Source organism: Hyla sarda, chromosome 1, assembly GCF_029499605.1.
Source record: "Hyla sarda isolate aHylSar1 chromosome 1, aHylSar1.hap1, whole genome shotgun sequence".
NCBI lineage: Eukaryota > Metazoa > Chordata > Amphibia > Anura > Hylidae > Hyla > Hyla sarda.
Window position 1 is genome coordinate 32,118,532 of NC_079189.1, and position 23,656 is coordinate 32,142,187.

At 43.9% G+C, this 23,656-nt stretch overlaps 1 protein-coding gene across 1 annotated transcript in view; it reads right to left on the bottom strand.

The window, feature by feature from the left end:
• ADRA1D (adrenoceptor alpha 1D) overlaps nt 1-23,656 on the bottom strand; it is a 148,926-nt gene that overhangs the window by 46,718 nt on the left and 78,552 nt on the right. The gene's annotated exons all lie outside the window — the stretch shown is intronic.

The window sequence follows — 23,656 nt, forward strand, 5'->3', positions numbered from 1 at the left end:
CCCCCTCCCATAGACATGCATTGAGGGAGCGTGGCCGTGAAGTCACAAGTGGGGCGTCACCATGGCGTCACGAGCCTTTGCCCCGCATTGCCAGTCACCGGATGTCTGGGGTGCACCGGATGTTTGCTCCGTGCACCGGATGTCTGGGGTGGCGCAGCCGAGATCGTGGGGGTCCCCAGCAGCATGATCCCCGCGATCAGACATTTTATCCCCTATCCAAAGCATAGGGGATAAGATGTCTTGGGGAGGAGTACCCCTTTAAGCTATTTTTATGTTATATAATGAAACCAAAATAAATAAAAAAAGCCTAAATCTGAAATTCAGCCAGTTCTCTGCATAAAAACATGGCATACGTGCTCTCACGAGGCAAATTAAATGATACACAGTGCTCTTTTCCAGCTACTGGCATCTCCTTTGCTTTACGTAAAGGCCTATAATAACTCTTCCAGGGGCTATCAGGAGCATTGCACACATAACTTGGAACAGTATCCAAAACTACTTCATCGTAAATCACCGTAAAAAATCAGAGCAGAACCAAAAACGTCATAAAAGAAATCAATCACTACTGCAAAGGAGGTAACGGTTCTCCAGAAAGCTGAAGACGATTGTCTCTATAATACGAAGAGAATAGGCCACGGCAATTGGTCACTTCCCTGCCAATTGGAACCAAGGAGAATTCATGAGCCATCTGCACTAATACGGTTAATTTCTTGACCCTTCCAAAGGGATCTATCAATCGTAATATGTTCTGGTCTCTCTCAATTGTCAGCTCAAGAGCTTTTATTCTACTTTACGTGAAGTTTTTGTTTTTAATATTCCAAATTTAAATAAATTTTTTTGCTGGGGGACAACCACTAAGAACCACCATCATAGTGCGATAGAGGTAGAGTCTACATTGCTATGGTTAGTACCTGTTGATTTGGTTAGACATATGTGAGCTTTATGAAATTTGAACTAGATGGCACCATTGATCCCATGCTTTAAAAGGGTACTCCACTCCCCAGCGTTCGGAAGATTTAGTTCCAAATGCTGGGTGCGGGCTTTGGGGGTCGCCACCACGCCCCCTCAATGCAAGTCTCCCATATACTTGAATTAAGGTGGCGGGTGTTTTTCGAATGCTGGGGAGTGGAGTACACCTTAAAATTAGAGTTCCCCAACCCAGTCCCCCAGGCCCACCAACAATCACAGAATATAAATTTTCCTTGTTCTATTGAGTAACTGAATTGAGTAACTGAAAAGAAGCCTTGAGGATTGGGTTTGGGGACCAATGCTATAAATGATCTGATGGGTTAAGTGAAGTGAGTCCTGACCATTTCCGTAAATTCCAATGGATTCATGAAATGGCATACATGTTAAAGAGGGGCTTGTATGGCTGCCATACCTTGGCAAAAGGGGGGGATAGCCCAATTGGAATTTATTCCAATTACAATTGGGTGTGGGGAATTTGTACAGAATTTCCTTATGCAAAATCGTAGGTACTACATTGTCAGCAATCAAGGTCAGAAATGGGTCCAAGGGTCATAAAAACAAACCCAAAGTCCCTCCATTATGGTTGGCAAAACCAACCATGAGGGACTATTCCCTTTTATGTATACCACAATGTACATGTGGACAACTGCTTTGTAAGAGCAAAACCAATTTGGTGTTTCTCACCATAATGGAGGGACCTTGGGTTTCCTTCTATGATGATACCTACTTGTCTACAACCCTAAAAATATGTGATTGTAAACGTTTGGGAGGGTACATGGTGAAGGGGATTTGGTGTCTTCATAAACGCAGTTATAACCGAGGTTTAAATAAAACTCAAGACAAAGCTATTTCCTCTACAATTAGATCCCCATTAAACTATACTTCCCAGCATTCTTCTTAAACTTTTGGGTTTTGAGATATGAATATCTGGTTTCAAATTGTATAGACAGTGAAAGAGATGGGAAGGAGAGGGGAACCCTTTTAGTGATCGGTTGACAGTAAAAGTGAACCCTTAAAGGGGTACTCCGCACCCCTAGACATCTTATCCCCTATCCAAAGGATAGGGATAAGATGTCAGATAGCCGGGGTCCCGCTGCTGGGGACCCCCGGGATCTCGGCTGCACCACCCACCTGTACGGCTTCCACCTCACACCGGCAACGCTGGAGGCTTTGGATCCCGACCACAATAGCGGACGAGCGTGACGTCACAACTCCTTTGGATAGGGGATAAGATGTCTAGGGGTGCGGAGTACCCCTTTAAAGGGGTACTCCACCTCTAGATACCTAGACAAAAGATGTCTGATTGCGGGGATACTGCCACTAGGGACCCCCGCAATATCCCTGCTGCACCCATCGTTCGTTTAGAGTGCCGGGTGCAGCGCCGGAGGCTCATGACGTCACAGTCATGCCCCCCTCGTGACGTCACAGCCACACACCCTCAATGCAAGTCTATGGGTGGGGGCGGTCATCACGCCCTTTCCCATAGACTTGCATTGAGGGCGTGTGGCCGTGACAACATGAGCGGGGAGAGACTGTGATGTCACAAGCCTCGGCCCCACATCAACAGTCATCTGGCACGAAGCGAAGTTATCTCCGTGCAACAGATGTCTGGGGTGCTGCAGCCGAGATCGCGTGGGTCCCCAGCGGCGGGCCCCCCGCGATCAGACATCTTATCCCCTATCATTTGGATAGGGTTTAAGATGTCTAAGGGCAGAGTACCCCTTTATGAGAGCTAATATGGCTGCACATGATTGAGACCAAAGAAAAAGTTTTGTGATAAAAATCATACTGCGCCATGACCCTAATTTAACGTAGGGTATTTTAGTGGCATTTGGAGTATTGGTTTTATAATCAAGTAACCAAAAAAAAATAATTTTGTATTAAAAAGTTATTCCTTTGACTGTTCTGAATTCTCGAATAGTATTGTACACAAAAATTCCCTTGTTTCCGATCCACAAGCATTCCGCCGTTCTCAAAAAACCATTTCATTCTCACTGGCCCGTATTTTAACGTACCATTGGAACTGGCCTAGATGTTCCTGCTGGTAAGAAGACTCCAGTGAGTACTTTTTCTAGCTTATACTTTTATCGCAACGCGATTTATCACAGCTGCAGCAGTAAAGCTGGAATTAAAATGGCTTTCTCTCTAAAATCTATCATTTTTTGACTTTTATCACAAAACTGATTCTTAAAGGGGTATTCCAGGATTTTTTTTTTTATTTGACTATGCTACAGGGGTTGTAAAGTTAGTGTAGTTCATAATATAGTGTCTGTACCTGTGTGTGACGGTTTTCTCACAATTCTTCTGTGATTTTCACCCCAATATTTATTTTTACCAGCATACAAAATTACTGTTGTCTCAGATTTTTCCCAGGTTGCAATGCGGTTGCAATGACATCACTAGTCAGCTGATGACAGGGAGCCTGTCCGCTTCAATGGGTCGAGTGATCAATCTGCAACTAATGCAACAGCTGTAGGCACCCTGATAGAAAACCACAGGTCTTTTGAATGGATGCAGCTCATTTATGTTTCAATGGGTGGGGTGGCTGATGTGTGGGAGGGAGGAAAATTGAATTATGGGATTTGTAGGCAAAGAAGTTCACAAAAAGATATCCACAGTGTTATGGTAATCTCACAACATAGCCATTTAGCCCCAGATCCTTCCTTAACATGTCCATTACTGTCTGCCAGGTTAACGTTTAAAATCACCTTATGGTGGATAACCCCTTTAAGAGTACGTTCACACATACAGAATCCTGCGCAGATTTGATGCGCAGGATTTGTAACTGCCGATTAGAAGCTGTGCTCAGTCATTTAGTTTACATTGGAATCTGCAGCAAAAATCCTGTAAATTTATTCCTGCGCATCAAATCAGCATACGTGTAAACATACCCTAAAGGTGTATTCCGGTAAAAAAAAAAAAATTCATATCAACTGTCTCCAGTTTACAACAGATTTGTAATTTAGTTAAAAATATTAATCCTCCCAGTATTTATAAGCGGCTGAAGTTGAGTTGTTCTTTTCTGTCTGACCACAGTGCTCTCTGCTGACACCTCTGTCTGTCTGTTAAAAGGGTAATCTGGTGAGAAACATTTTTTTTAAATCAACTGGTGCCAGAAAGTTAAACAGATTTGTAAATTACTTCTATCTAAAAATCCTAACCCTTCCAGTACTTATCAGCTGCTGTATGCACCACAGGAAGTTCTTTTATTTTTGAATTTCTTTTCTGTCTGGCCACAGTGCTCTCTGCTGACACCTCTGTCTGTCTCAGAAACTGTCCAGAGCAGGAGAGGCTTGCTATGGGGATTTGCTCCTACTCTGGACAGTCCCTTAGACAAACAGAGGTGTCAGCAGAGAGCACTGTGGTCAGACATAAAATAACAACTCAACTTCAGCCACTTATAAGTACTGGAAGGATTAAGATTTTTTAATAGAAGTAATTTGATATCTGTTTAACTTTTTGGAGCCAGTTGATATGAAAAAAATAGTTTTTCACCGGAATACGCCTTTAAACTCATTATAAAAGTAATGAAAGTAGAATAAAGAAATAAAACAAGAAGACGATAAGTGCTTGGGGCTTTGCTGGACTATAAGGTTCTCTAGACCGGAGCAGAGGTCACCAATCCAGCCCTCACTGAAAGTTAAAAGTTAAACAAATTTCTAAATTACTTTTATTAAAACATCTTTACCCTTCCAGTACTTTTTAGCAGCTGTATGCTACAGAGGAAATTCTATTCTTTTTAAATTTATTTTTTGTCTTGTCCACAGTGCTCTCTGCTGACACCTGATGCCCGTATCAGGAACTGTCCAGAGCAGGAGAAAATCCCCATAGCAAATCTATGCTGCTCTGGACAGTTCCTGACACAGACAGAGGTGTCAGCAGAGAGCACTGTGGACAAGACAAAAAATAAATTCAAAAAGAAAATAATTTCTTCTGTAGCATACAGCTGCTATAAAGTACTGGAAGGATTAAGATTTTTTAATAGAAGTCATTTACAAATCTGTTTAACTTTCTGGCACCAGTTGATTTAAAAAAAAAAAAAAAAAATGTTTTCCACCTGACCACCTGAGGTTTTTTTTTTTTGAGGCTATTAAATGGGTAATAGCCTCAAAAAAAAAAAAAAAAAACAGCCTGCTTGATATTTTTAAAGGGGTACTCCGCTGGTCAGCGTTCAAAACAAAATGTTCTGAACGCTTACAGCTGATGGAGGGGGTTTGTGATGTCACGGCCTCACCCCCTCAATGCAAGTCTATGGAAGGGGGTGTGGCGGCCACCAAGCCCCCTCCTATAGACTTGCATTGAGGGGGTAGGGCAGTGACGTCACGAGTCCCTGCCGCTGGCTCTAAGCGTTCGAAACAGTTTGTTCTGAACGCTGAGCAGTGGAGTACCCCTTTAAGCCCTTTGCAAGATAAAGAGTAGACACCATGGTGGCTCAGTGGTTATCAATGTTGTCCTTCTTTAGTGGGGTCTTGGGTTGTAAGATGGCAAAGGGCAGCATCCTCAATGAGTTTGTCAAACATACTGATAATTTAGGATAATTTATATTGTAAGCCCTAACAGGGACCAGGACCAATGTGCATGATGACATCTATTCCGAAAATCACAATATCTATTCCACATTCTCTATATTTCCCTAGCAACTTCCCATTACAGACAGAATAGTCACCGATAACCCATTCCTTGTCACATACAGAGTAACCTTTAATAACCCCAAGCCAATCCCCCACCACCCACAGACCAGCCTCTGAGGACCCCAAGTGCCACCCTATTACATAGAACAATCTATAGTACCCACCTTAAAGAGGTACTCCGCCCCTAGACATCTTATCCCCTATCCAAAGGATAGGGAATAAGATGTCTGATCGTGGGTGTTCCATCGCTGTGGACCCCCGCGATATTGGTTGCGGCACCCCAGACATCTGGTGACTGTCGATGCGGGACTGAGGCTCGTGACGTCACGGCCACGCCCGCTCGTCATGTCACGCCCACGCCCCCTCAATGCAAGTCTATGGGAGGGGGCGTGACGGCCGTCACGCCCCCTCCCATAGACTTGCATTGAGGGGGCATGGCCGTAACATCACGAGCAGGGTGCGGCTGTGACATCACGGGCCTCCGGCGCTGCGCCAATCAGACATCATTTCCCCAATCCTTTGGATAAGGGATAAGATGTCTAGGGGCAGAGTACCCCTTTAACTCCCCAAACATATACATGGTAAGTATCTATAACGGTCTATGGAAGTTATGGGAACAGGTAAGAGTGTGTCCACAAACTATACATGGAGGAATTGGAGTCTCCATTTATCAATGTTCACAATTGCATTATATCTATGAATATTGCACAGCAAGGTATCTTTAGTCTGGGACCCGAAGGACAAATCAACCTTTATGGCTGTCCTTGTACATTGCCAGGGGTTATAGTATTATCTTTAGAATGTCTATGTACTGTAAACACAAGCTCTATAACATATTTCTATGATTTCTGTCATAGATGACTGTTTTGAAAACACATCTGAGGACTCTTTCCAATCACTTGACGCACTCAATAATTGTCGGCAAAACTTCTTCTTTTCTCTTTTGCACAACAAAGTTGTTGAAGTACAAGCGGAACTAATCACTTGACCCCGAACTGTGTATAATATGGGACTTGTAGAAGAAGAGGTTCAGTAGATAAAGAGGTTCAGTCTCAACTCAGTTCCTCATAGGCGGAGTTAACTTGCTCAGAACCTCCTACCTTACAAGCTGTAACTGTAACAAAACAAATCAATGGAAGGATGAATTTCTTCTTTAATATAAAGTAATAATAAAAAAAATGTTAAACCCTTCCATCTTATAGGTCAGTGGTCTCCAAACTGTGGACCTCGATCTGTTGAAGACCTACAACTCCCAGCAAGCCTGGACAGCCTTTATAGCTGTCCCTGTACATTGCAAGGGGTTGCAGTAATATCTTTAGAATGTCAATGTACTATAAACACTAACTCAGTAGCATTTTTCTATGATTTCTGTCTTAGATAACTGTTTTGAAAACACATGTGACAACTCTTTCCAATCACTTGACGCACTGAATAATTGTCGGCCCGACAAAACTTTTATTTTTCTCTTTTGCACAACAAGGTTGTTAAAGTGTGAATGGAACTAAGCACTTGACCCCAAACTGTGTACAATATTGGATTTGTGGTTGACTTGAAAAAGAGGTTCAGTCTTAAATCAGTTCCTCATAGGCGGACTTTAGGCGGTACTTCAGGGAAGTATATATATATATATATATATATATATATATATATATATATATATTCAAAAACCTTCCCATTACTTGGATATGTTCCCTGTAAACCATCCTGCCTGATATGCATGGCTCCTCTCAGCAAAGAGAGATTCAGTGTCTGATTGGCTGAGGCTTCACACACCTCCCAGTTCTCAGCACTAAAGAGAGCATGACTCATCAGTGCAGGGCAGAAACCATATGTACGGTGTACGGTGTTTTAGGACATCGTCAGTCGTAACTCCGTCCTCCGTCAGGTGAAACGACATCCCGCCTCCTGCCTCGGCCAATCTCAGTCAGGCATCAGCTGCAACTCCCTCCTTTGTCATCCTAAAGTCTCTCATCCGAAACTCCGTCATCCCTCAGACGAAAAACTTTCCTGCCGTGTAGCAGAGCAAAGTCAGTGTCGGCTCTCTGCTATACGGGTTCTGCTGTACATGCTATTCAATGTCAATGTCTGCTTTACAGACTCTGTAGCACATGTAGTGTCTGTAGTACACACGTGCAAGTTTCACAGTTTCGACTATACTGTGCAGCATCGGCTCTGCTATGCGGCAGGAAGTTGGGTCTGATGGAGAATTATCTGAGGCATGATGGCGTTTTGGATGGCGGAGTTTCAGATGTGGGAGGATGGAGTTGTGGCTGAAGGAGGACGGCGATTGGTGTGAGGGAGGAGGCGGGACACCGTTTCACATGACAGAGGACGGTGTTGCGGCTGTCGACTGACGGCGATTGGTCCGAGGGAGGAGGCGGGACACTGTTTCTCCTGACGGAGGATGGAGCTGCGTCTGACGGTGATTGGTCCGAGGCGGGACGCCGTTTCACCTTCCAGAGGATGGAGTTATATCTGACGACTGACGATGTCCTAAAATGGACACCATACACGTGATGGTCTGAGTCTCTCAGGAGGGTGGGGGCTGCTTTCAGAGAGGGATTTGGGCAGTGACAGAGTAGATGGCTGGATTGTTTAATTCCCTCATGAATGTAAGTGACAACCACAGAGAGGGGAAACTGCTCTATATGGCTCATGAATGATATTTAGTCAATTAAATAGGTTGATGAGAGGAAAAGTATGGGATTTGGCTTTAGTTTCCCGCAGTACTCCTTTAACTTGCTTAGAACCTCCCACTTTACAAGCTGTAACTGTAACAGAACAATGGAAAGATTAATTTCTTCTATAAAAATAATAATTATTAAAAATTGTTAGACCCTTCCATCTTATAGGTCAGTGGTCTCCAAACTCTGGACATCCAGCTGTTGGAAAGCTACAACTCCCAGCATGTCCGGACAGCCTTCGGCTGTCCGGGCATGCTCAGAGCTGTAGCTTTGCAACTGCTGGTGTTCCATAGTTATGGATGTAAAAATCCAATTTTCTTCAGTTTTCGACCACATCCTATTGATTCTTCATATCTTTGCTCTCTTTGATGTCTGTATACAGAATACATATGGGCATCTGCTGGAACACTCGGTGATATCTGACACTTGGGGGGGAAGCCAGTCTGATTGCCGGAGTTTTATCTGAGAATTCATCAAAACTCAGATTGATGGGGATTTTCCGTAAGCGTCGCCTGCAATCACGGACTTGGAGGCACATGTCAGTACTCCTCTTGATTGTAAAGAAGTCTTCTGCTGTTGGCTTTTGCCTCAGGTCCTGGTTTAGCACAGAGGTCAGCTCACTGAGTCCCGGTCTCTGTTGGCCAATAATCAGATTTTTAGATGTTTGGTGATTATACGAGAAAAGATCGGATTTCCTGTAATGTGCAACATGCAACAACAGCCAAGTCCTTTAAGACCCTTTCTATGTCATAATGTCGAATTCAAATCGAATTCATGTTGAATGTTCGAGAAATTAAAATTTTAGTGAAGGGGCATTCCGTTACAGATCTGGCAATGAGGGTCATTCTAGTTGCCAATGGGGGGGGGGGGGGGGGGGGTGCTGTAGCTCAATTGAAGGGTATATTGTGCATTCTTGACATGGCTGGGAATTTGTGGCTGGTGTTGGGGGGGCATTGTGGCTGTATTGGGCACATTGTGATTGCACATTGGCTTGCACCACTTGGAGGCGCCCTGTAGCTTGCACAGAATGGGCTAACTGTGACTAGCACTGTATGGGACACACTGTGGTTAGCACTGCATTGGGCAAACTAAAGTTAGTACTATATGGGGTACACTGTGGTTAGTACTATATGGGGAAAACTGTGTTTAGCACTGCATGGGGAAACTGTGTTTAGCACTCTATGAGACACAGCGTGATTTGCAGTGTATGGGGCACACTGTGGTTAGCATTGTATGGGGCACTCCTTGGTTAGCACTGTATGCAACACAGTGTGGTTAGCATAGCATGGGGAAAACTGTGGTTAGCACTTTATGGGACACAGTGTGATTTGCACTGTATGAGGAACACTGTGGTTAGCACTGTATGGGGCACACTATTATTGTACTATATGGGGCACACTGTGGTAAGCACTGTATGGGGCACAATGTTGTTGTATTATATGGGAAACACTGCAGTAAGTACTCTATGGGGCACACTATGGTTTGCACTCTATGGGGCACACTGTGGTTTGCACTTTATGGGGCATGCTATGGTAAGCATTATATGGGGCACACAACGGTTAGCACTGTAAGGTGCACACTGTTGTTGTGCTATATGGGGCACACTGTGGTTGTGCTATATGGGGCACACTGTGGTTAGCACTATATGGGGCCTACTTTGGTTAGCAATGTATGTAACACCCTGTGCTTGTGCTCTATGGAACACACTGTCGCTATCACTGTATGGGGCACACTGGTTAGCAGTGTATGGGGCACACTGTGGTTTGCATTGTATGGGGCACTCCTTGGTTAGCACTGTATGCAACACAGTGTGGTTAGCATAGCATGGGGAAAACTGTGGTTAGCACTGTAGGGGACACAGTGTGATTTTCACTATATGAGGAACACTGTGGTTAGGGGGCACACTGTGGTTGTGCCATATGAGACACACTGTGGTTAGCACTATATGAGACACACTGTATGGGGTATACTGTGGTTGTGCTATATGAGACACACTGTATGGGGTATACTGTGGTTGTGCTATATGAGACACACTGTGGTTAGCACTATATGAGACACACTGTGGTTAGCACTATTTGGGGCACACTGTGGTTAGCACTATTTGGGGCACACTGTGGTTAGCACTATATGGGGCACACTTTGGTTAGCAATATATGTAACACCCTGTGCTTGTGCTCTATGTAACACACTGTGGCTATCACTCTATGGGGCACACTGTAGTTAGCATTATATGGGGAACATGATGGTTGGCATTGTATGTAGCACACAGTTATTTGCTCTATATGGAGGAACAGAGTGACTAGCACTGTGCGGAGACATGGTGGCTGGCACTATATGGAGCCTACAGTTTGCACTGTATAGGGCACACCAAACCATGGCTTACACCATAGGGAGGCACAGTGGGGTTGACCTTATAGGGTGGCACACTATAGTAAGCACTGTTATGTAGCACACGTTGGCACTGTTTCTAGCACTGCATGGAGAATAATGCAAAATCTGTTAAAGGGCCCCTGCCTACCATTTACCATCTATAATACTAGTGGCTATTTATGTGGGAGAGAAGCCTTTACACCCTCTCAGTCACAAGGTCCCAGGTGTTACCATTGCCTGGTATCTGGAAACACTTAAGTAAGGGAACTCGGCAGACAACTTCTCGCTCTACTAGTCGTCTTCAGTGATTCACTTCTCTGACCGAAGCTTTTTATTACCATTACGAAGGAGCATGACCGACTATCTCAACATCTGTTTCCCAAATCCCACCTGTTTCCCATTTGTCTCCATTCTCCATAAGGATGACATATGAAGCATGGCTCATAAAATCAAAAAGAAGTTCAAGGGTTTGAAATTGCATCATAAATGCTAAACAAGACGACCATACCAGGTATAAGAACCTTGCCCCGTATACCTGATGGTGCATTTATACAGTATATACTATAAAAATACAACATCTTCATAATATATATATATATATATATATATATATTTGCTTAGTGAGCAGATGCCTCATGGCCTAGGATGTTCCAACTTTAAAGGGGTACTCCGCTGCCCAGCATTTGGAACAAACTGTTCCGAACGCTGGAGCCGGCGCTGGGAGCTCGTGACGTCCTAACCCGGCCTTCCCATGATGTCACACCCCGCCGCCTCAATGCAAGTCTATGGGAGGGGGCGTGACATCTGTCACGCCCCCTCCCATAGACTTGCATTGACGGGGCGGGGCATGACATCATGAGGGGGCGGGGCTATCACGTCATGAGCTCCCGGTGCCGGCTCCAATTTGTTCCAAACACTGAGCAGCCGAGTACCCTTTTAAGACCATCTCAACATAAGAGATCTTTTACCAATGATGTGAACTTCCGTTGACTTGGTGGTCGAGCTTGTCTTCAGACTGGTTTTTCGTCCGGTTCTTATATGACGGCTAATTCACTTATTCACTACAGACATTTCCTTTAGAGATATCCAAACAAGGAAACAAGTGCTGATAGTGGTTCAGGTCACTGAAAGACAAGTATGGTTTAATACAAAAGATACCCGATAAGATGACCTTTACTCTCCACCGTTTGGTAAAGCAAAGAACTACTAGCGTAGAGGAAAGGGTCAAACAGGCAGGAAAACTGTGTATAAATGTTTAAAAATTCCTCCTTCGTTGCATGCTCCATAGCTGGAAATGTATGGGGTTATTGAACTTTAAAGAACATGACCGAAGATATACATTCATCGGGAGGAACATATTCAAGAACATGAGGTCATTACATATAGTCACGCTGTATACTTTAGTTTCTTGGTATCTAAAAGGCAAGGGCTTGGGATCCTGATCTGCTGGTCACATATTTGGCTTCTGATGTCTCTAAAACACCGGTAAAGCTAAGCACTTATCTCACGTCTATGAAAAAAGGTTTGTTAAATGAGCACTGTCATTAAAACTAACTAAAATATTAAAATTTTCTAATGTACTTTGTAAAAAAAAAATAATTATAATAATAATTAAGTTTTCTTTTTTTAATTTGTGTTTAAAAAAACTGTCCTTAGGTGTAACCCTACTTGTCCAGAGCACATTTTCACCTATCTATTGCACAGACTTTGGACTCCTGCTGACCTGGCAGAAGTACAAAATCAGGAAATGTAGTCTGGAGTTCTGAGGTGAGGAGCAGACTTAGACAATCCCAGCTCATCTCACACTGAACTGCTCTGGGCTGAGGGAGGGAGGAAGTTCTCCCCTGTATGGGTTCAGATGATGTCACACCTGCTGGGGAATGTCCCTTCCCAGTCTGTGAATCTGACTGAGCAGGAAATACAGAGCAATATCAAGGTAGAAAACAAAAAGAAATATATAAAAATAAAGGCAGGGGGTGGTTTATCATGATGGGGGCAGTGAACTGGGAGGATTATAAAATTTAAAAATATCATGAGAGGTACTCTTTAACCTTAACGACGCAGGACGTATATTTACGTCCTGCGCCGGCTCCCGCGATATGAAGCCTGCATCATATCGCGTCGGTCCCGGTGCTCATCAACAGCCGGGACCCGCGGCTCATACCACACATCGTCGATCGCGGCGATGTGCGGTATTAACCCTTTAGAAGCGGCGGTCAAAGCTGACTGCCGCTTCTAAAGTGAAACTGAAAGTGACCCGGCTGCTCAGTCGAGCTGTTCGGGACCGCCGCGGTGAAATCGCGGCGTCCCGAACAGCTGATCGGACACCGGGAGGGCTCTTACCTGCCTCCTCGGTGTCCGATCGACGAATGACTGCTCCGTGCCTGAGATCCAGGCAGGAGCAGTCAAGCGCCGATAATGCTGATCACAGGCGTGTTAATACACGCCAGTGATCAGCATAGGAGATCAGTGTGTGCATGGGACTATGGGAGCTATAACACTGCAAAAAAAAAGTTAAAAAAAGTGTTAATAAAGGTCATTTAACCCCTTCCCTAATAAAAGTTTGAATCACCCCCCTTTTCCCATAAAAAAAATAAAACAGTGTAAAAAAAATAAATAAATAAACATATGTGGTATCGCCGCGTGCGTAAATGTCCGAACTATAAAAATATATCATTAATTAAACCGCACGGTCAATGGCGTACGCGCAAAAAAATTCCAAAGTCCCAAAAAAAACGTATTTTGGTCACTTTTTATACCATTAAAAAAATGAACAAAAAGTGATCAAAAAGTCCGATCAAAACAAAAATCATACCGATAAAAAAAAAAAGTTATAGGGGTCATAAGATGACATTTTTAAACGTATAAATTTTCCTGCATGTAGTTATGATTTTTTCCAGAAGTGCGACAAAATCAAACCTATATAAGTAGGGTATCATTTTAACCGTATGGACCTACAGAATAATGATAAGGTGTAATTTTTACCGAAATATGCACTGCGTAGAAACGAAAGCCCCCAAAAGTTACAAAATGGCGTTTTTTTTTCGATTTTGTCGCACAATGATTTTTTTTTCCGTTTCGCCATGCATTTTTGGGTAAAATGACTAATGTCACTGCAAAGTAGAATTGGCGATGCAAAAAATAAGCCATAATATGGATTTTTAGGTGGAAAATTGAAAGGGTTATGATTTTTAAAAGGTAAGGAGGAAAAAACGAAAGTGCAAAAACAGAAAAACCCTGAGTCCTTAAGGGGTTAAAGAGTTACTCCACTGCTCAGTGTTTGGAACAAACTGTTCAAAATGCTGGAGAAGACGCCAGGATGTCACACCCCACCCCCTCAATGCAAGTCTATGGGACTTGCATTGAGGGGCGGGACATCATGAGGGGGCGGGGCTATGACGTCACAAGCTCCCAACGTCGGCTCCAACGTTTGGAACAGTTTGTTCCAAACGCTGAACAGCGGAGTTCCCCTTTAAGCTAGACAATCTCTTTATTTTCAGTTTCAAGCATTACCACAATATTAGTGGACCATGTTTGGGGCAAGACTCATGATTTTGCATTTACAAAATTTAGCGTCAAAGTATACCAGGCTCAGTTTTTACCAGCATCCTGGAACCTCTATATCCTGCCTTCAATTATTCATTCTAATGCGCCATTCCTGAACATCAAGGTATATGATAGCCCAGTATGGAGCCATACAGCCTGTAGAACCAATCATGGCATGGGGGGCAAGGCTATGATGTCACGGGCTCCCGTTGCTGGCTCCAGGGTTCGGAACTGTTTGTTCCAAACGCTGAGCAGCAGAGTACCCCTTTAACCTCTGTATACCTCAGTATCCCTGCATCCCTTCATACGCAGAGCATCTGTCAGCGGATCAAGTGAATATGTACCATAGTAGCCGACCAAACGGCTGCTGTGGGGCGCTTGAAGAGCCCTTGGTTGGTCCCATTCTTTTTCCTATTGGTAAAAAACTGTGCAAAACTTCTCTCTCCAGGGAACATTGTCAGCAAATTCATGAAGGGGTGCATTGATCATTGGGTCACGGAAAGCAAAGGGGAAATAAACACCAGACCTTTCTGTCCTGGGGGGGGGGGCAAAATCAGATGCCCTTATTGGAGGCCCATGTTTCTTTTGGGGCCCTCATTATTTAGTGTATGCCACTGAAAAGGATACAGCATTTTTTTTCTTTTCTGGTTTTAAAGGGGTACTCCGCTGCTCAAACTGTTCCTAACGCTGGAGCTGACGCCGGGAGCTTGTGTCGTCATAGTCCCCCCCTCTCATGATGTCATTCCTGCCCCCTCATTGCAAGTCTTTGGGAGGGGGCGTGACATTGCCACGCCCCCTCCCATATACTTGCATTGAGGGGCGTCACGTTATGGGGGGGGAGGCTATGATGTCACGGGCTCCCGTTGCTGGCTCCAGGGTTCGGAACTGTTTGTTCCAAACGCTGAGCAGCAGAGTACCCCTTTAACCTCTGTATACCTCAGTATGATATCAGAGGCATATTAAGGTCCAGTATGTATGGGCAAAGCTTTTCATTTTGGGAAGGGGTGACTAGCAAGGACCTTCTCTTGGGTAATAAAACATTGACACAAGGGTTTGGTTCAGTGGGTACATAGAAGAAAGGGGGCCATCAATATGGGCTTCCTATAATGGCATCTGATTTTGCCCTAGGACAGAAGGTTCTCCTGTTTATTTCCCTTTGCTTTCATGTCCCATTGGTCAATTCCCCCCCCCCCTCCCTCTAATAAATTGCTGACTATGCAGCTCCCTGGAGAAAGGAGTTCTGTACAGTTTCATACCAGTAAAGAAAGGAACTGAACCAACAAGGAAGGGGCCTCTGCTTTCTAAGGGTCACTATGGTACGTATGTCCTTGGTTTGGTTATATAAAATAAACTGGAATGATGTTATATAAGTCTAGCTTGTGCTAGAAGAGACCCCACATCATGAAATTCTGAGATAACAAACAAACATTTATTTGGGCTTTGTTATGTTATGCGCTCCGGCCGCACACGCTGTCCGTGAGCGCATAGTCCCGTTACCTGCTCCTGTCGGCGGCGCTGGGTCTCACATTGCGGGACACACCCGCATGCGAGCCCCAGTCTGTCACTCACCTGGTGCTTCTCCTGCCCCAGCCTCTGCCTCTCTGCTCTGGCGCACATGTCCCCATCCCCTAGGGTGCGCGCACGCAGGAGCTTTAAGATTTAAAGGGCCAGTACGCTCATTAGTGTAATTCACCTGTGGTTCATTGATAAATTCCTCCACCATCCTCCTGATCCTTTGCTCTGTGACTTGACCTTTCTCCTCTGCCGCCTGCCTACTGACCTCCTGTTACGTCCTGACTACGCTACTTTGCCTTCTGCCTTGACCTTCTGCTATTCTGACTACGAGCTGCCTTATCCCTCCTGTGCCTCCCATCTCCTGTGCCAGGGGCAGCGACCTGGGTGCCGCCTGCCGCAGCAAGTCCTTCCCGCTTTGTGGTGGGCTCTGGTGAAAACCAGCTTCCTGGTACGGTCGGAGTCATCTGCCACACAGGTCCAGTGGATCCACATCCACCGGAGTTCCTGTCTTCTGAATCGTGAATGTTACAGGCTTTGAGGGCAATTTTTCTTTCTAAAATCCATAGTATTGATGAAGATGAACCATTGTCTGTGGGAGCTTACAGTACATAGCAAATTATACAAAAATCTTAAACTAAGGACATAATATGACATTATCTACTTCTATACATAGATCTTGAGATCAAAGAAATGTCTAAGGAATGTTTTCTTTTTCTTCCAATGTTCCTCTACACCCAAATCCTCCAATATGTTTGGTCCCCATGCAAGTATAGCCGCGCCAACATGGACCCGCTCCCAAATACAATCTATTGTTCTGTTTGGTTCCAGGACAAATCCACCAATTCCCTAAATTAGCCCCTTGTCCTTATTTTATCTGGAATCTCAGTGTATTATTTGGCAAAGATACTAAACATCCAAATTCCCCAGTCTCTTGGAAAAACAGAGATTTGAGTCACTGAGCAAACGTGATTTCTGTTAAGTTAATCTACGGTATAAACATTCGCAGTCGTGGCTCGAAGCCAAGTTCTCACTTTTTTAAGAGAAAATACCACATTTTTGTAGTTATTTTACCCCAAGTTGAAAGCATTTGTCCAGGAAATGTAAAGCATGGTGGCTTTCCTCCAAAAAAGAGGCTCACACCTGTCCACAATTTGTAGTATTAGTAGTAGTATTGTAGTTCAGCCCCCATTTACGTTAATGGAGCTGAACTAGAAAATGCAGTAAAAAAGTAGCATGCCAGTGTATACCACTCAGCATACCCCAAAATAACACTCTTTTGGTATAGCCAGGTGCATAGGGCCCTAATGATATATTTTTGTATGCACGCCAATGGTGGTGGAACAGAGCCTAAAAATGTTGTCCATATGATAAAGGTTCTATAACTGAGCCCTATTTACATGGGTGAGACGTAGGAACAATAGGGGAGCTTTATCAAAACCTGTCCAGAAACAAAAAAGCAGAAGGCGCTCCGTGTGTAGGATCTTAGGAGTGCAGGGTTGGGGAAGGGGAGCGAACAGCCGCTTACCAAATCAGGTTGTGTGAGCACACACACAACAATGGAGAGTGCATGAAAGTAATATGTATCATCCGCAGCTTTCCTGGAGTAGATAGGAAGATCAAGAAGGTGACTGGAAGCAATGAAGGATTATCTTCGGTGCTGGACGAAGGAAATTAGCAGGAATAAAACCAGGCTTGTTTTTTGTGCAGAGATGCAACGTGTTTCGTTGCACATGCGCAACTTCATCAGGCAACCATCAAGGTGTCTTCATCAGGATGCCTGATGAAGTTGTGCATGCATAGCGAAACGCGTTGCATCTCTGCACAATAAATAAGCTTGGTTTTATTCCTGTGGCCCTGCTAATTTCCTTCGTCTAGTGCCGAAGATAATCCTGCATAGCTTCCAGTCACCTTCTTCAAAACTTGTCCAGAGGAAAAGTTGCTGACTTGAGCATAGCAACCAATCAGATCGCTTCTTTTATTTTTCAGAGGTCTCTTCAGAAACAAAAGATCTATCTATTTATCTGTCTATCTATCTCATATCTATCTATCTATCTATCTGTCTATCTATCTCATATCTATCTATCTATCTCATATCTATCTATCTATCTCATATCTATCTTTCTCATATCTATCTATCTATCTATATCTATCTATCTCATATCTATCTCATATCTATCTATCTATCTATCTAAAGGAGAGAAGCAATGCTGCAGCACTCAAGTATAGTGAATAAGTGGGTAGCTTTATTCTATCCAACAACAAAAAAAAAACACTTGCTTCTCTCCTGTGGATCCATTCTGGCTCTTGACCTGACTGCCTGCACCGTTTTACTACATATCTTGGTTGTATTGCTCACCCCCTGTATTTTTGGTATCTATCTATCTATCTATCTATTATCTATCTCATATCTATCTATCTATCCATCTCATATCTATCTATTATCTATCTATCTCATATCTATCTATCTCATATATATATCTATCTATCTCATATCTATCTATCTATCCATCTCATATCTATCTATCTATCCATCTCATATCTATCTATCTATTATCTATCTATCTATCTATCTAATATCTATCTATCTCATATCTATCTCTCTATATATCTCATATCTATCTCTCTATATATCTCATATCTATCTCTCTATCTATCTCATATCTATCTCTCTATCTATCTCATATCTATCTATCTATCTTTCTATCTTTATCTGACTTGAGTTGGCAATAACACAGAACATACTTTATTTCCGGTCAGCCCAGGAATGCAGTGATTTTCCTGTAATGTTGAGTATGGGAAGACACGATCTTTCGGCAGGATTCCCAAAACTGAATAATAAAGTTTGCAGTCCTTCTTGTAGCCCATACACATTTCTGATGACATTTAATGTGATCTCCCGGAGCCCGGCTCTCACACGTAATACTGGCCGTCACCCTCCGCCCGCGAGCTGCTTAGCTGCAGACTCCAAACACAATTACATTCTAATTGTCCCTTGATCGGTCGGATCATATTCTCTGTACGCGGCCGAGAAGGAGGTTATTTGTTTTGCGGAAGGAAATATTAAACAATCCTTCAGTACGAGGAGATTTGCCCCTCAGGGTCTCTTTTTGATAGAACAAATGCCAAACACATCTCAGCGAGTGTTCTGATTTCTGAAATGAAAGATCTGGCGTTTATGATGTTATACCGAGGAGCAATGGAAGAACATGACTAGGCTTGTGATGAGTAAAGGGGGGTCCTGGTATGGAGACACCTGATTTCTGGGACCACCAGCAGTCAGATATAATCAGTTCACTTGCATAGAAAGACGTGAATCGGTAGCCTGCATTCACCACTGGATACGAGACCCGAAGCTCCTAACCGGAGTCACCGGCGGACCTGGCCAGGTCCGCCGGTGACTCCGGTTAGGAGCTTCGGGTCTCGTATCCAGCGGTAAGTGCAGGCTACCGATTCACGTCTTTCTATAGGAGTTTACTGAATATTAAAGGGGTTATCCCTATCAACTGGCTCCAGAAAGTTAAACAGATTTGTAAATGACTTCTATTAAAAAATCTTAATGCTTTCAGTACTTATGAGCTGCTGAAGTTGAGTTGTTCTTTTCTGTCTAAGTGCTCTCTGATGACACCTGTCTCGAGAACTGTCCAGAGTAGAAGCAAATCCCCATACAAGCAGAGATGTCAGCAGAGAGCACTGTTACCAGACAGAAAAGAACAACTCAACTTCAGCAGCTGGTAATTATTGGAAGGATTAAGATTTTTTAATAGAAGTCATTTACAAATCTGTTTAACTTTCTGGTGCCAGTTGATCGCTTTTCCATATTTTGTCAGCTACTCTGATCGGAATTTTGAAGTGGCGCCACCCTTATCTTTTTCAGGGACACAGATATAATCAGTCAATTTGACTACAGCGCCACCACAGGTGTAACAAAGCATTACACAGTGCATATGCAGTGTCCTAGCACTCTTCTGGGAAATTTATCATTAGCAAAGATTTCTGCCCAATACAAAACCTGCTGTGCACGTGTGCGGTATTCCCAGTTGTGCAAAATGTATTACATTGCAAAAGACTGTGAAAAGCTCGCACATATTACTATATTTAAAGGGGTACTCCAGTGAAAAACATTTTTTTTTTAAATCAACTGGTGCCAGAACGTTGAACAGATTTGTAAATCACTTCTTTTTAAAAATCTTAACCCTTCCAGTACTTATGAGCTGCTGTATACTACAGAGGAAGTTCTTTTCTTTTTAAAATATATTTTCCGTCTGACCATAGTGCTCTCTGCTGACACCTCTGTCCGTATCAGGAACTTTCCAGAGCAGGAGCAAATCCCCATAGCAAATCTATCCTGCTCTGGACAGTTTCTGAGACAGACAGAGGTGTCAGCAGAGAGCACTGTGGCCAAAGAGAAAAGAAATTCAAAAAGAAAAGAACTTCCTGTGGAGCATACAGCAGCTGATAAGTACTGGAAGGGTTTGGATTTTTAGATAGAAGTAATTTACAAATCTGTTTAACTTTCTGGCACCAGTGGATTAAAAAAAATATATATTTCTCACCAGAGTACCCTTTTAAGTCAACCCTAAAATGGGACTACAAGTCCATCAGCAACCTCCTGCTGGTAGGCTGCACTGATTCAGATAGATGGGTTGCCCAATCCTAAACAGAGGACCCGCTCAAATAACTCCGAATTCAATGACAATGGATGTTATAAACTGGACTACCCCTGAGGAAGTGAGCCTACAGTAATCTGCACAAAACATGAGCGTGTCAATAAGCAGATAATGGGTTCCATATCAACATCAAGTTGGGTTGTCTTCTACTGGGGCCCATTAGTGTGTCAGAACCTGGATCCCCTGGTGGGCCAGTATGATCCTCCTGGTAGGAGCACACATGTTCCATAATGGATTTACCCTTCTTAGCCAACTAAAATCAACATTTGGCATCCATGCAAGTCCCAAAAAACTGATTGATACCTGTGGAAAGATCTCATAGCTTACATTTTTTGGGCCTCGGCAAGACTCCACCAAATGACCTTCGTCCATAACGAAGGGAACTCGTCCAGTCATTATGTAGTTAAATCCCAATCAAACATCGAAAAGAAAAAATGACAGAGACAATTCTCAACGGACGGGGCCGGTTGTGAGAAACATATTCATATCTGAATAAATCTAGATGTTTGTGTGAAAACAGACAGAAATAAAATCATGTAACATTGCAAAATCTCTCGGATTTGGCATGTGACTCTGCATTACTTGGCTTGAGTACTTTTTTTTTTTTTAGCTTTTCCAGAATAATCCCCCCCACCCCCGTCCCCCTTAACTTTGAACATTCTGTGATTTTTAACCTTTCGAAGTAGATTCTGCCAAATTACATCTCCTGTGAATTCTTTAAGTACTTTTGACATACACTTTATGTCTTACTGTTACTATACTCAATTATTTAAAGGTCTGATACCTCGACTGTCAGCAGCAATTTCCTCCCTTTACATTCGCAGAGGAGAGCTGCAACGCCAAATCTGAATTTCATTATTAAGGGTTCCCATGTGGAAATTTTAAACCGACTACTGAAGTACTTACAGCTTCACCACAAGCTACAAAATGTGCCCGGTAGGGTGTGTGTGTCTTATCATTGAGATTATGGATCTTCATTGAGATTATGCATCTTCATTGGTCAATGGATGGAGCATTGGTCAATGCTTGGAGCGGGCGATGGGGGTTGTGACATCACAGCCACGCCCCTCGTGACGTCACACCACTCCCCCTCAATGCAAGTCTACGGGAGGGGGCGTGGTGGCTGCCACGCCCCCTCCCATAGACTTGCATTGAGGGGGAGTGGCGTGACATTAAGAAGGGCGTGGTCGTGACGTCACGACCCCCATCGCCCGCACCCAGCGTTCTAGACGAATGCTGCACGGAGATCGTTGAGGTCCCAGCTGCAGGACACTGGCGATCCGATATCTTATCCTCTATCCAAAGTACCCCTTTAAGACACTTTGTAATGCACGTGGACCTCTTTGGCAGTAGATAGTGATGCCCAAAATTTGTAACCAGTTCTTTAAAGCGCAACTGTCATGAGGTTTGGGGCATATAACCTAACCACAGTGTGTGTATAGTGTGTAAAATATGTCTCCAGCCGTACTTTTATCCCTCTTATTACTTTTATTAGCTCAAAAAACACTTTTATATGCTGCCACTGTCGGATAGGCATGGCCAGGGGTTTGCTATGTTCCACGCCTATCCCCTGTACACCAGCGCTGGGACCGCTGTGTGATTGACACACAGGTCCCAGCGCATGCACCCGTTATCTTTCATATGTGAGCGCCGACCGACATTACAGAGTGAGCGCTCTGTCTGACGACTCCGTGCACCGGGGCAATACTGGAGACAGAGAGTGAGCGCTCTCTGCCTCTAGGGAATGCAGAAGCGCCCAGCGCGTCCCCCGCACGAGGAGAAGGACGGGCACTGTCCGTGCGCACAGAGGCGTCAGACAGTTGAAGTGAGCGCTCACGCTCTGTAAAGAAATGTCGGTTGGCGCTTACATATGAACGATAAGGGGCGCCTGCGCTAGGACCTGTGTGTCAATCACACAGCAGTCCTAGTTCTGGTGTACAGGGGATAGGTGTGGGGCATAGCAAACCCCTGGCCACGCCTATCCGACTGTCAGTGACAGCATATAAAAGTGTTTTTTGAGCTAATAAAAGCCGTAATAAGAGGGATAAAAGTAAGGATGGAGACATATTTTACACACCATACATATGTGGTTTGGTTATATGCCCCAAACCTCATGACAGTTGCGCTTTAAGATCTGCCATGAATTTAACAGCACCTTATCTAAAAAGCAATACCACTAGAGGAAATAGTACACTTGTTTGTGAAATTCTTTAAAAAAAAATAAAAATAATAAAGAGATCTTCCAGACACTTGGAGAATTTTTCAGTGTCCACACTCTCTTGTACAGTCCAAGTCGTGAAAGTTCTGCATCTTGTCTCTCGATGGCTGAACATCTTCACAGCCCTAGATCACACTAAGTGTTCCCTTCTGGCTGACATCAACTATCCTTTAATGGGGTACTCTGCCCCTAGACATCTTACCCCCTTTCCAAAAGATAGGGAATAAGATGACTGATCGCGAGGGTCCAGCTGCTGGGGACCCCCGCGATCTCCCTGCTGCAACAGGCATTTGTTTAGAGCCTTGGGTGCAGCGCCAGAGGCTCGTGACGTCACAGCCACGCCCCGTCAATTCAAGTCTATGGGAGGGGGCATGACGGTCGTCACGCCTCCTCCCATAGACTTGAATTGAGGGGACGTGGCCATGACGTCACGAGCGGGGCGTGACCGTGATGTCATGATACTCCACCCCATATCGCCAGTCATCATCGGATGTCTGAGGTGCCGTAGCCGAGATTGCGGGGATCCCCAGCGGCGGGGTCAGAAATCTTATCCCCTATCCTTTTGATGTCTAGGGGCGGATAGGTACAGCCTGTAACCCCTTTTCACATTCAGCACGTTACCGGTATAACGGCAAAAAGGGTACACCGACACATGCTGTGGCATACTCACAGTTGGCCCATTGATGTCAATAAACCAAACATGGTCTACTATTTTGGTATGTTCTTCCCTTGTATATTTTTGGGTGGGACACAAAAAAAAATATGTATAAGTCCAGGAAAAATGCTTTTGATGGGTAATAAAAGAGGTGCACTGTTATACTACCGTTATATCAGGAGTGATGAGTCTATATCATAACAAGTGTAATTATATAGTATCTTATCTTCCAATTATACAGTATATGATTATGTGGCATTACAGGGTGTTTATTATAATTTTTTAGAGTTATGATTATTATAGAGCTATAGTATTATAAAAAGTTATTATAGTGCTGCAGTGTATGGTTATTAAGTTGCAGCAGGGCATTGTCCGCAGCAGCATCTGGGAGCAGAGCAAAG